We start from the raw sequence: 14842 nt of genomic DNA, 5'->3' as shown, positions 1-14842 counted from the left end.
AGGTCAGAATTTCCTTCCTTTTAAAGGCAGACTAATATTCCAACATATGTATATAGTACATTTTGCTTATCCATTCATCTGTCAGTGGACACTTCAGTTGCTTCCATCTTTCGGCTATTGTGAAAAATGCTGCTATGAGCATGCCCTGATTTCAGTTTTTGGGGCTATATACTCAGAGATGGAATGGCTGGATCATACAGTAATTCTATGATAATATTTTGATGAACTGTTTTTCACAATGGCTGTACATTTTATATTCCTACCAACAGTGCATGAGGGTTCCAACTACTCTGCATCCTAGCCAGCACTTGTTATTTTCTATTTGTTTTTGATAGTAGCCAGCATCATGGGTTTGAGGTGGTATCTCATTGTAATTTAGATTTATATTTCCCTAATGATTAGTGACGTTGAACGTCATTTCACGTGCTTATTGGCTATTTGTAATCTTCTCTGGAGAAATGTCTGTTCAAGTCCTTTGCCTGTTTTTTAGTCAAATTGTTTGTTTGTTTTAGTGAACTTTGGGAGTTCTCTATATAGTCTGGATATTAATTCTTTATCAGATAGATGATGTGCAAATATTTTCTCCCATTCTGTGGGTTGCCTGTTTTACTCTGTTGATAGTCTTTTGATGCACAAAAGTTTTAAATTTTCATGAAGTTCGATTTGTCTATTTTTCCTTTGTGACCCATCATTTTGTTATATCCAAGATATCATTGCCAAGTCCAGTGTCATGAAGCATTTGCCTTATGTTTTCTTTTAAGAATTGAATAGCATTAGATCTTGCATTTAGTTCTTTGATCTATTTTGAGTTAATTTTTGTATGTGGTATTAGGTAGGGATCCAACTTCATTCTTTTGCATGTGGATTTACAGTTTTCGCAGCACTGTTTATTGGTGACTATAATTTCCCCTTTGAATGGTTTTGGCACCCTTATCACGAATCACTTGACCATATATGGGATAGTTTATTTCTGTGCTTTCCATTCTATTCCATTGATCTATATGTCTGTCTTTATACTAATACCACACTGTTGGAGTTACTGTAGCTTTGTAGTAAATTTTGAAATCAGGAAATGTGAATTCTCCAGCTTTGTTCTTGAAAGTGCTGTGGATTCTACTTGTTCGTTTTACATTCAGGATTATGAAATAGTGAAGGCCATAAATTAGATCGCTCCACCTTTCTCCCCTTTGCCTTTCCTCCTCCTCTCTTTCCCTTTTTCCCTTCCTTTTTCCCTTCGTTTCTTCCTTCCTTTTGTTCTAGGTTTTGTATGTTTTTCTCATGAACTCTCCTTAATGGCTCTGTTGTTTTTCTCTGACTCAGCTACATCAACATCACCAGACTATTCCAGCTATATGTCGACTTCGTCACAAAATTCTGAATGTTTTTATCCTGCTTACAAATGACTCCTAACGTGTTCTGAATACAGGATATAGCCTAAGGGAAGAGAGTGAGCTTTTCAAACGATGCTGTTCTTTGCGAGTCCAGGTGACAGGGCTTTCTATAGTATTAGTGCATTTAACAAACATTTGTGCATCAGCTATGCATCAGGGACTAGCTTCGATTTGGGGAATGAAAACATGATAGAGACAAGACGTTTGTTTGGAGGAGACAGGAGTATGTCAGAAATCACTAACTAGGCAGTACAATAAGTGCTTTGAAAGACTCCCCCATGTGCACAGAGAGGAGGGCTGGGGGGGTCTCAGGGAAGTCTCTACTGCTACATCTACCTCCTGACTTCATATTTCTTGTCACATATGCCTCTTTTCCCTAAACTCAGAATTGGCATGTAGCCTCACCTCTGGAAAAAGCTCTCTCTTACTTATCCCAGTGTTGTCCCAGGATCCAAAGCAACTCATGCGACCATCCCTACCTCCTTGGGAGTCGTGAGCTACTCAGATAATCTGATGAAAGCTTCAACTCTCCTTAGAATGTAAGTGGCCCAAAGCCACACAGACAATAAATGGTGGAGTCACCTAAGGATTGATTCATAGCATCAGGAAACAAATGTGCCGAGTTCCCACTGGATCCTGAGAACAGGTCCTGGGAGACACTTGAGAATCGGATGCAGAAGCCTTCAGAGGACTCGGGAATCCTAGGTAACAAATGCCGTTGCTTGATTTACCTGGTGTAAACCCGAGTACACAAATGTGGCTCTTTCCTCTCCACCCTGGGAGTCTCTTAAGACTTCCTGAATTCAGCCAGTGTTTTTATCTGTCTGCTAAAACTGTCCACAGACGTGTCAACTCATATGCCAATGGAGCCAATGTTAAATTCACGTTATTTTCTTATGTTTATGATTGCTCTCAAGCTGCATTTGTTCTAGGGAAGATTTGCAGCTTCTGTCACTTGAAAATGTCCCCTGGAGTGACATTTTGTGAGATCTTGAGCTCCAGCAAGATTCTCTGCCAAACTCAGTACAGACTTGGGCCCTCTTGAGTCATGGAAACTGGGGGTGGGCCATCTGCCTACCTTATAATGACAGTGAGTGTGCTGTGTCGTCCTGATTATTTTTCATTACTCTAACTTTTTGCTCTTTACACATTTACGTCTTGGAATCCATGTCTATAAGAAACTTACCTGTATTTCATTTTGAGGATTTGTTTTTCCTGTTTGGGGAAACTTCTAAATTGTAAAAAACCCACTAATCCTACATACAATTCTGTAACAGTGTATTCTAGGTAAGAGGCAATACTACCATGCCATTCAAATTCTTCATGAGAGGATTAGCTACAACAGCCAGAGACTCATGTGGCTTTTGGAATACTTAAATTTAGTGTAATTATAAATGTACATAAGCTGATGATTCATGAACTCTCAAATTATACATCTGCGTTTAATTTTATGTTGAAGTGTTTCTAAACCCTCTGAAAAAGATGTTACCAAATGTTTCTGGCTCACTAAAATGTTCTATTTTTAAAACTTCTTTATCAAAGGCAAAGACCCGTCCAACACCTTCCTATAAAATTTGGTGAGTGGGAAATAGATTTCTTGTAATGTAAATACTTCAGGCTGAGGGAATTCAGAAAGAATCTTCTTGAATCTTGAACACAAGGATCACTGCTATTTTGTGTTTCTTCTTAAGAAAGGCTAGAAAACAAGGCATTGAGTGACTTGAAATGGAAAGACGTGTGACAAAATCAGTGTGAATGGACCGGGTAGATCACCCATGCCATCATCATTCCCCCCGTTTTAGCTCACCAGGCTCAGCATCGTGATGATGCAGGATTCGTCCCGCCAGAAAGGATCCCACTGGAGTCAGAAATTCAAGCAAGCACATTGCCACTGGGTGGCACAATTGGGAGTCTGTAAAGAGATCGGGTTTTAAAGGAGCCCTTTTCCCTCCCTCCTGAGGACTGGGATTTATAAACACAAAAGCTGCTGCCCTTTGTGATTGCTTTTTATTAGGGACTGTTTATAGAAGTGAGGAAGCCTGCAGCCTTTCAAAGAGTGTGGATTTCATGTTGGAAGTCTTTATGTTGTTATTCTATATGAAATTAACTGGAGTATTTTTTAGGTTTGTTTTCTTTTTGATCTGGTTAATGCAAGATGTGGAGCGATTTTGGACATGGTTACGAGCTGGTTTGCGGAGAAAGTTGCCTATCACTGTTTTGCTCAGACATTATTCTCTATACCCGGTTGTCTACTATGGCTGGGTCTGATTGTGTGTAGCTATCAAGATTTAAACTCAAATTTATTAAAGTGGAATAAATGAAAAATTCAGGCCCTCAGTCACACTAGCCACGTTTCAATCACCCAGTCACCTCATGTGACTGCTGGCTACCATATTCTACAGTGCACACAGAGGACATTTTCATTATCAGAGAAAGTTCTATTACACAGGGCTGATAATTATATGCTTTTCTTATTGTCCTCAAAAGAATAGAGAAATAATGGATGTTTTCTGCCCGTGTTACCTAAAGTCCTTGGGAAGTGTTATTCACTAGCATTGGTTGTGCAATTTGACCCAACACACATTTGCATAACATTTACCTGATGTTAAACAGATATATTTTGCAATCCTGGAACATTATGTTTCAGAACTAGGGTAGATTAACATACACATCAGATAATCTGTTTGATTGACATCAAAGTTATCTGAACATTGATTTTGCATAGTGCGTATTATAAGAATCAGTTCAGAATCTGTATCACTAAGATTTTGATAATTAAATGCAATTACTTAGTGATGCCTAATCTCTCCAGGTCCATTTTTATGTAACGTGTTGTCTTTTTGATTTCTGTCGTATCCGCTGTCCATTTTGTTCTTTATACTGCTTTTTTTTTTCAAACTTGTTATTATTTTTTAAACCTAAGGTGTTTCATTTAAGTCATGGAGGGAGGTCTGCACGCCTTCTTCAACCTTTGACTCTTCGTCACCTCTAAGGGGGCTGCTTAAACTATGCTTCCAACTTTCCCCACATAACGTCGGTTCTCAGGCTCCGGCTCCCAAGGAGAATATCACATTCACAGGCTGACTGAACGGGCTGTGAGAAGATAATTTGCTTGTCTAATATTTGCGGCCACATTTTGAGTACATCTATATGCTGTCAAGACAACTTGGTGAAAATTGAAAATTTCAGGCAATTGTGTCTTTTTCTTAACCAAGCATATACCCACCTCCAGGTGGTTCATGCTGGGTGGACAATAGGTAGATTCAATTCTAGAAGCAGTTATTGAATATGTCTTTTTGTGCTCGGCCCTCTGCTGGGTACCTAGGGGTGCAAAGGTATATTCAAGATATAGTTCCTGTTTTTGAGGGGTTCACATATTGATAGTGAATGGACCCACATTTGAAAAACCAATAAAAAAACCACCCACTGAACATTTCATTTTATCAAGAAGTTTTGAAACTGTGGACAGTCTTTGTCAAAATTGGTTAGGTGTTAATGTGTGTGATTTAATGTGATGAAACAGGTTTACAAGATTATGGGAAACCAGTCTCATTTTTTAATACTGATCTTTCTCCAAGACGGGGGTTATCAAACTTGACTGTGTTAGAATCTCTTGAAGAGCTTTTAAAATATACTGATCCTCAGGGCTGACTCCTCGAGCAGCGGTTCTAAGTGTGGTCCAGAGACAAACAGCCTCAGCATAACCTGGGAATGTGTCATAAATGCAAAATTTCAGGCCCCACCCCAGACCTGCTGAATCAGAGACTGGGTTTGGGGCCCAACAATCTGTGTTTTAACAACCCCTTCAGTGCGTCAGATGCATGTGGAATTCCAGAACCATTGCTCTAGAGATTCTGATTTAATCGACTTGGGATATGGTCTGTGTTTGGATCATTTTCAAAAGGCTCTCCTGGTGATTTTAAGGTATGGGCCGGTCTGAGAACTGCTGCTGTTGGAGAAAACTTGCTCAGACCTCCCTTTTGATTTGGAGCTATTCAGGTGGACATGGCATCAGAGAACCAGTTTTAGCTGTCCTTGGATTGTGGTCAAAATGTCAGAAGGGGATTTTCATGCTCTTAACGTACACGAGGGGAAAAATCCACCCACCCAACACTGGGGTATGTGGGAGCAAAATTAAGGGTATGTGGGACCAAAACCCACTGGGAAATAATGCCTAAACCAAGGCAAACCACTGCTACTCAGGTCACCTGGGGATGTTGGGAAATGGGGTTTTGAGTCAGTAGGCCTGGGATGGGGCCTGAGACTATGCATTTATTTCCAGCAGACTCCTAGGTGGTGCTGATGCTGCTGGCCCGGGGATTGTGAGCAGCAAGCTGGACATTAAGACGGAGGTCCAACCCCAGACCTACTGAATCAAGATCTGTACTGTAATAAGATCCCTCTTGTTGAAATGTCCTCAGGACTCCAGGAAAAAGACAGCGTGCTAATCTCTGGCAGATACAGCCTTGACAGGAATTTTTATTGTGCTTGGGTTTGTTTTGTGTCCCCTAGAAGAGGAGGATGCAGGAGATGGGATATGATTGGAATCTTGGAGTTGCTGCCTAATGTGATAGAAATGTACCAACTGATTTGTTAACAAGGGGTCATTTCTAACTTGCTACTCAAAGCCCTCAGGACTGCAGCATCACCTGAGAGTTTAACAATTAGTAACCACTCATCACGTTGAACGCTATGTGTTTGTGTATGTGTATACATATATGTATGTATATATATATGTATATATGTATGTATATATATGTATGTGTGTGTGTGTATACACACACACACCCACACACCCTGTTTCCCCGAAAATAAGACCTAGCAGGACAATCAGCTCTAATGCATCTTTTGGAGCAAAAATTAATATAAGACCCGGTCTTATTTTACTATAAGACTGAGTCTTATATAGGTTTCATTTTACCTATAAGATTGAGTCTAATATAATATAATAATGGGTCTTATATTAATTTTTGCTCCAAAAGATGCATTAGAGCTGATTGTCTCACTAGGTCTTATTTTCGGGGAAACGTGGTGTATATTTGGTATATGATTTAAAAAAATTCACCCTGAGACAAATTCCCTTGGAGATTTGCTAAATAGGAAAAGTGACTGAATGAAGTTACTCTCTTTTGAAACTGTTTCAGAAAATAATAATGTGATTGGGTTGGAAATTTTTTAAAGTTAAATTTATTGGGATAATATTGGTTAATAACATTATGTAAGTTTCAGGGAAATTTTAAAAAATAGATAAACTCAGAGAATATTTGAATGAATTAGGAAATTTAAATTCTTTTATAATAAATGTGGTATATATTATTTAAGCTAAATGAAGTTTGGAATTTCAATATCCCTACACACCACATTAAAATATTAATTCTCTAGCTTTTGAAGCAGCAAATAAAAAGACTGCTTATTTCACATTCCATTAAGCATTTCATTAATAATTTGAGTGTTTTGGGGGATTGATTTTTAGCTTCTACTGAAAAGAAACACTAAAGTTAAATTATTTCAGAAACAAACATATCATATATGATTCTCTTTAGTGACTATCACAAGTTAAAAATCTTATTTGAGCGATTCATATATGTTAAGGCTAAAATTTACAGTGAACTTAATGTGTTTTTGTAATGTTTCATGTAAAAATCCACTGTATAGTGTATGATTATCTAAACCATGGGATTTTTTAATATAACAACTTCATAGAACTTAGAGCTGGAACAGATTTTAGATGTTGAATCCAATCCCCTCATTTTATAGATGAAGAGACTGAGAGCCAGAACATTTTCGTGCCTCTTCCAAAATCTCAGAAAGCTGGAATTTGAGTGGCGTGGGCTGGGGCCAAGAGAGGCAGGAAGTGTCTTGAATGTCCTGCTCAGGAGTTTGTTGGACCCCTTGGACATGACCTGTCACCTCCCATGGAGAGCCAGCCCTCTCTCTAGCACAGAAATGAGGCTCTAAGGCATCACCTTTAAAGACCAATGTGGAAAATCACGTTAGGAGAACAGAAAACCACATCTGTTTGGCTTTGGACCCACAAGAATGACAGAAATCACCTCTTCTTTGCCTACCAATTATGGTGATTAAATTACTGTAAAAATCAAACTTGAAAGGGAGTGCTGTTACGCTGTTTCACAAGATGATGGCAGAATATTGAGCGGCTACCCCATCATCCCTCACTTATTTATTTATTTATTTTTTTGATTCAGAGCGGAGAACTAATTTGCAAGTCCTAATCTTAGAATTACTTGCAGCTTGTGTAATTCCAAATGTTTGTACAATATATGTTTAGTATGCAGACCTATAATGAATCTGATTTATTTGGGTAAGTGCTATTGGCCCTTAAAATTATAATGGTTGACTGGCCTGATTCACAGGCCTAATTTTTGATGCCAGTTGGAAATTTGGGCCCTCACCTTACATGTTGGCACAGTTAACCAAAACCCAATAGAAAAACAAAGCAACGACTGATTACAGTTTCATTTTACTATAAGAAAGAAGCAGTAAAACATTCTCTAAAAATACTATAACAATAAATCGAGGAGGAGGAGGAATTACTCAGCCTTTATGTAGTTGACACTCAAGCATTTTAATACAGAGAGACTGTTCTCTTTAGTTTCCTAACTTTGCCATATGTAAAAATATACGGACACCTAATAAACGTGTACATGCCTTCTGATTAGGCTGTTTGACACAAATATTTGCATGGTTGTTGATGATGAATAGCAATTGTATATTGTGTTGGAACAGCTATGAGTCAGTAAAAGAATAGGATTCATATAAATACTATCTAGTTTTGCCTCCTTGTGGCCGATTTCTTGCTTTCTAAACCTTATGGAAACACTCCAAAATATACACATATACATACATATTTGACTTAATACTATTGCAAATAAGAATTTGAGAAATGTGGACCTGATTAATGTTAACTGGATTTTATAATATTTTATGCACAAGTGTTCAAAAATAAAGTTTAAATAAATGCAAAGAAAAATACCCATTTAGTTTACGTTGGCAATAAAAGTGAAATAAAATAAATATAGTTTTAATATAAAAATCAGGCAATCTTGTTAATAAGAGAATAAATAGCTCAAAAGAACAGCTGCTTTTTTATGAGTCCAACACTGGCATTCAAAATGCTACAGCGCAGCTCAAATGTACAAATGAAACAGTGTTGTTATAGCACATGATGATAGCAAGAATAAACAGACGGCTTCATCCTGTTTTCTTTATCCAAAAGTCTTCTGTGAAAGATGTGATCTTAGTGTCAATCTCAATAAAGAGGTAAACTGAGGCAAACTTGAATGATCAGAAGTAGAGTTTATTGAGGAATAGCAAAGAAATTGCACTTCGGAAATGTAAACTGTAGGAAGCTACAGGTGAGGCATTGAAGGGTTGGGGTGAGCTGCATTTATGGGCAAGGCGTACAAAGAAGGGGGGCGGCATCCAGCCAGAGTCCAAGCAGCAAGTTCATTGGCTTGAGCACGGGGAGAGATTCTTGGCGAATATTCATTAGTCTGGAGATAAATTTCTGTTTTCTGTAAGTCACGCATTTAGTCTCTCAGTTCTTAAGTTCTGTTCTGGAGGGCACATGTGTGAGATTCTCCATTTCCTACCCTCCGGTTCCATTTTAGATTGAAATCCTTTTGCACCATGCATCAAACTCTCTGTCCCAATTATACGCTCAGAGGACTAGAGGACATGTGAAAATCCACTAATGGCCAATGTGTGGAAAATGCTCGTCTTTACAAGTAGGCAAAGAAATGACCATTTAAACAAGCTATTGTTTCCTCCCTATGAAGCTGTTCCTCTTATTCCCCTCCCCCACCCAATAATTGGGGACTAGTAGACAAATTCTAGTATACTTACACCGTAGAATACTATATGGTTATTAAAACTCACGTCGTGGAAGATTCATTTGCATGGAAACATTTGCATGATATACTATTATATGGGAAAAAAACAGGCTATAAGACAGTAAATGCTGTGTGACTCATTTTGATAAATATATGTACACATCTGTAGAAATAAAAGGCTGGAAGTATATACACCAAAGTCTGTACAGTGATTATCTCTGGGCAGTATATTTATGTATGATTTTCTTCATTGAGATTTTTTTTCATATTTCCCACATTTGCAATATGCTTGTCAAATTACATAATTAGAAAAAAAAAACACCCACAATTTTTTAAACAAGTTAATCTTCTCCAGTCTCCTATTCTAAGTTATAGAACTATTGGTTGCCAAACTCATCCTAAAACATAACCTAGGAATATTTAGCATCCCTCGTTCAGGGAAGTTCGAGTCCACTTCTTCTCCAGTTCACTTTCATAGTCTCTCCTGCTCTTCCTCGTGTTGGAACACATTTCTGAATCCCTATCTTGGCTTTCTTATCTCCAATCTTTTTGGCTTCCCTTTTCCAGCCTTTGCTTTTTCCTTCTTCTTTGGTTCTCCTCAGACAACATCTCAGGAAAACCTGCTTCCTACTATTGAACAAGGTCTGGAGCACAACCCTCTGTTTCTTCTAATATCTGTGCAGATGTCAGAATAACAGGCTCCCCGGGGATGTTCTCTGCAGTTCAGTCGAGATGCCCCAGCAGTTTTGAGAAGGAGTGTACACTTAACCCAAAGCTGTTGTCTTCCCTTTGGGTTTTCCTGGTGTGACACAGCAAAGAGTATAACCACAGGAAGGAACTTGCTGACACTTGGAGGCCTGCTGAAGTGACGTCATTGAATTTATGGTGACTCATCCACTCAAATCTCCCAGTGGCAGTGCTTTCCCATCCTCCCCTGGCTTCCTCAGTGTTAGCCTTTTATGGTGAATAGCACCTGTCTGCTCGACTTACTTTAAACTTTTTAAAAATTTATAATTGACTTTTTATTGTGGTATTGGGATTTATAATAAATATATATTTGGTCTTCATCCCATTTCTGGCACAGAGCTCCTAAAACTTTTGGAATTTCCTAAGTGAGAAGAGACATAAAGGTATCTTTTGTCATATCAGTGGGGTGACTTTTGGAAGGTCCCCCAGTCACCTAAGAATGGAGGTTGCCAAGCATGTGAGTAGAAGGCTGGAACTTTCAGTGCCATTCCCTGACCTCCAAGGGGGCGAAAGGGGCTTGAGATTGAGTTCAATCACCAATGGCCAATGATTTAATCAATGGCTAAGTAATGAAGCCTCCATAAAAACCCAAATGGACAGGGTTCAGAGAGGTCCTGGACTGGTGAACACGTGGAGATTTGGGGAGGCGGCACCCTCAGAGGGAGCACTGAAGCTCCCACACCCTTTCCCCATGCCTGTCCTATGCATCTCACCCGTCTGGCTGTTCCTGAGTTACATCCTTTTATAATAAACCAGTGATCCAGTCAGTAAACTGTTTCTTTGAGATCTGTGAGATGCTCTAGCAAATTAATTGAACTCAAGGCACCTCTGATCTGTCGCCAGTGGGTCAGAAGCACAGGTAACAACCTGGACTTGCAGTTGGCATCTGAGGGGGAAGGTGCAGTCTTGTAAGACTGAGCCCTTCACTTGTGGGATCTGATGATGCTCTCTCCAGGTAGATAGTGTCAAAATTAAGTTGAATTATAGGACACCCAGCTAGTGTTGGAGAATTCCTTGGTGGTGTGGAAAAACCACACCGGCCCACCCTGCAGATTTTGGACTTGCCAGCCTCCATAATTGCATGAGCCAATTCCTTATAATAAATCTATCTCTCTTTCTCTATCTCTATCTCTGTCCCTATCTCTGTCTCTGTAGCTATAGATCTATCTATATTCTATGCGTATATCTCTAGGTATCTATCATCTATCTATCTAGATACAATCCTATTTATTCTGCTTCTCTGGAGAACACTGACTGTTATACCCCCGAATCCCCAATATTGGAATTGGGTATAGAATAATTATTCACTCATTTATTTACTTAGTTGGTTGATTGATTGATGAAGTAATACAGTGCCTTGTCAACTAATTTCAGTGATACAGAAGTGTATAGTTTCCCCAGTGGTCATGACTAATGTTATGTGGGAATCCATCTAGATTTTTACCTACACATCTAAAACATTGTGTGTATGCCCGTGCATCTATGTGTGTGTATAAATGGACATAACAAACATAGATTTTTTTTGGGGGGGATTGTTTCTTACACTGAGTCCTGAATGATGAGTGGAAATTAACAGATAAACTGGGCAGGGCCCAAGGATGGCTGCTAGTGGCACAGAGAGTGACCCTGCAGTGGCGCTAATAGCATTTCAGGGCACACAGAGAAACCTGGTGTGATTGGAGGGAGACTGGGGTCCTGGAGGAGAGAGCTAAGAGGTGAGACTATGGAGAAACATTTTCAGGGCAAATCAAGCAGACCTTAGAGGCCTTGAAAGGGATTTGGGTCTCTTTCCTAAAGAAGTGGGAAACCTTAGAAAGGTTTTAATTAAGCAAGTTAAATAGATTTGCCTTTTTAAAAACATGAGACTGAAGGGTATGACAGAGTCTTTACATGGCTTAGTTCCTTTTCGTGTTTTTTTTTAAAAGATTTTATTGGGGAAGGGGAACAGGACTTTATTGGGGAACAGTGTGTACTTCCAGGCCTTTTTTCCAAGTCAAGTTGTTGTCCTTTCAATCTTAGTTGTGGAGGGTGCCGTTCAGCTTCAAGTTGTTGTCCTTTCAGTCTTAGTTGTGGAGGGGGCAGCTCAGCTCCAGGTCCAGTTGCCATAGCTAGTTGCAGGGGGCACTGCCCACCATCCCTTGCGGGAGTCGAAAAGGCAACCTTGTGGTTGAGAGGACGCGCTCCAACCAACTGAGCCATCCGGGAGCTCAGCAGCAGCTCAGCTCAAGGTGCCGTGTTCAATTTTAGTTGCAGGGGTGCTGCCCACCATCCCTTGCGGGACTCGAGGAGTTGAACTGGCAGCCTTTTGGTTGAAAGCCCACTGGCCCATGTGGGAATCGAACCGGCAGCCTTCGGAGTTAGGAGCATGGGGCTCCAACCGCCTGAGCCACCAGGCTGGCCCCCGTTCCTTCTCGTTTTGCACTCTTTGAAGAAAAACTTCAATTCGAAATTTCCTAAGTGGCTACTAGGTACAGTGCAGTATGTAAGCTGCTCTACTACATACAACTTACATACAAATTCCACTAGCCAGCAGCTCAGTGGCACTTACTTGGCATCAGGCTTTACAAGTATCTTTTTGTGCTTTACAAATACTTTATTCATTGCATTTTGGAATTAACTCATTCGACTTTGATATTACTGCTATCCCCATTTTATGGATGAGGAGACTGAGGTGCAGAGAGGCAAAGTCATTTATTCAAGCTAATTATTCAGCCCAGGTAGTCTGGCCCCAGTGATCATGCTCTAGTGATGATGGGCTTGATCCCTCCTTTCCAAGAGATTTGACAAATATTTGGTCAAATATTATTCTGGGAGTTTCTTTGAGGGTGTTTTTAGGTGAGATTAACATTTAAATCAGTGGACATTGAGTAAAACAGATTGCCCTCCGTAATTGTATGGGTGGGCCTCACCCAATCAGTTGAAGGCCTGATAGACCAACAACAACAACAACAACAGAGCTCTGAGCAAGAGAGACTGCCTTTAGACGACAACTGGAACGTCATCTCTCCTGGGTCTCCAGCCTGCCAGCCCACCCTGTAGATTTTGGACTTGCCAGCCTCCGTAATTGCCTGAACCAATTCCTTATAATAAATCTATCTATATCTGTATCTGTATCTGTATCTGTATCTGTATCTATAGCTATAGCTCGCTATCACCCATCTATCTATACACACGTCCTACTGGTTCTGTTTCTCTGGAGAATGCCGACTAATACACCCCCGAATCCCCAGCATTCGGATCAGAGTATGAACTCTTACATCTGAGCAGCATTAACAAGCCTGGCACCTGCCCACAGAGCCCGAGCTCTGGCCCTCCTGCTTTCTCCTGCTCACACCACACATGCCCAGCTGGTTTGCCTGGCTTTCTGGCTTTCACTGCTGATTCCTGCCTGTTTCCTCTGCTAGGGTAGGGGCTTGTCTTTGACCCAGGCCTCCTGGCTGACAGCCCGCTTCACCCGCACCAGCTTCCCAGTTTCAGGGGCTGGTTGATGTTGCCATGCCACCCACTTACTGAATTGCTGGGTTTGATTTTGCCAATGCCAGGAGAACCCACCTACCAGCATTTCCCCTGAGGCTGGCTCCTCTTGGACCCCGATTCTGTCAGATAGGAAAAGCTCAGGCTTCCTTTATGCCTTTGGAAATTGCATGGGGATTCTGGCGCCCAGTGCTCCCTCCCTCCCTCGCCATTTCCAGAACCAGCCTTATTTCTGGCAATGGCTGCTGGCTCCATGCGGCCTTTTTGGTCCTGGCTCCCTCCTTTTTCCTTCTGGTTTCTGCCACTGCGGTCTTAGCATGCCCGACGACAGGGCATATGTGCGCCTAACCATAAAGAAGGAAGGTGATAAGGACTAAGAGGGGCTCAAACCAAGGGCTGGGGGTGTATAGAAAATGACTTCATGGAGCCAGCTGAATTGCGCTGGGCTTTGACACCAAGCCGGACTTCAGCAGGAGGAGCCAGACCCTGGAGGGTGCACATAGAGGTCATAACATGCCCTGTGCATTCAAAGGCAGCAAAGGATGCAAACAAGGTGGAGTCCTGGGGGCTGGAAAAGCGCGGTGGGGGTAAGGCGGGAGAGAGTCATTTAATGCAAAATTTCCCTCAGAGCAAGAAAGGAGGTGTTTCTTTGCCCTTGGACCAGATTTACTTCTGCAAAATAATCAGAGTGAGGTACCTTGTCCAAGAGTTTGTAACACAAGCATTAGAAAGCAATGTTTTGACAATATTTTGGTGGTTGTTTGGTATATGTGTTTCCCCGAAAATAAGACCTAGCCAGACAATCAGCTCTAATGCGTCTTTTGGAGCAAAAATTAATATAAGACTGGGTCTTATATATTATAATAATATAATAAGTCTTGTATTATAGTAAAATAAGACTGGGTCTTGTATTAATTTTTGCTCCAAAAGACACATTAGAGCTGGTTGTCCGGCTGGGTCTTATTTTCAGGGAAACAAGGTAGGAACTCTGAACTGAGAATCTGGAGAACCAGATTCTATCCTGGCTGACCAACTAAAGAGAAGATCTTTGGGGAGGAGAGGGAGTGGATCTCAGATCCCTCATCTGGGAAACGGGTGGGTGGAGTGAATGGGATAAGGTCTAACATTCTTTTCAGATATGAAACCAGGAATTTGACATAAATTTTGCTCTCAGGAGTAATTGTAAGAGGAGAGTTATAATATATATAGATATATATGTGTGTGTGTATATATATATGTATATATACACTATATAATGTGTATATACACTATATACACTCGTACAGAGAGTGCCCAAAAAATGTATATACATTTTAAGAAAGGAAAAAACTATTAAAATTGTTATACTCAATATATACCGATAACAAAAGATGAATA

The sequence above is a fragment of the Rhinolophus sinicus genome, chromosome 4, assembly GCF_057876585.1.
Source record: "Rhinolophus sinicus isolate RSI-liver-muscle chromosome 4, RSI-T2T, whole genome shotgun sequence".
Taxonomy (NCBI): Eukaryota; Metazoa; Chordata; class Mammalia; order Chiroptera; family Rhinolophidae; genus Rhinolophus; species Rhinolophus sinicus.
The sequence above is the reverse complement of the archived record's forward strand: the minus strand, read 5'-3'. Positions refer to the sequence as shown.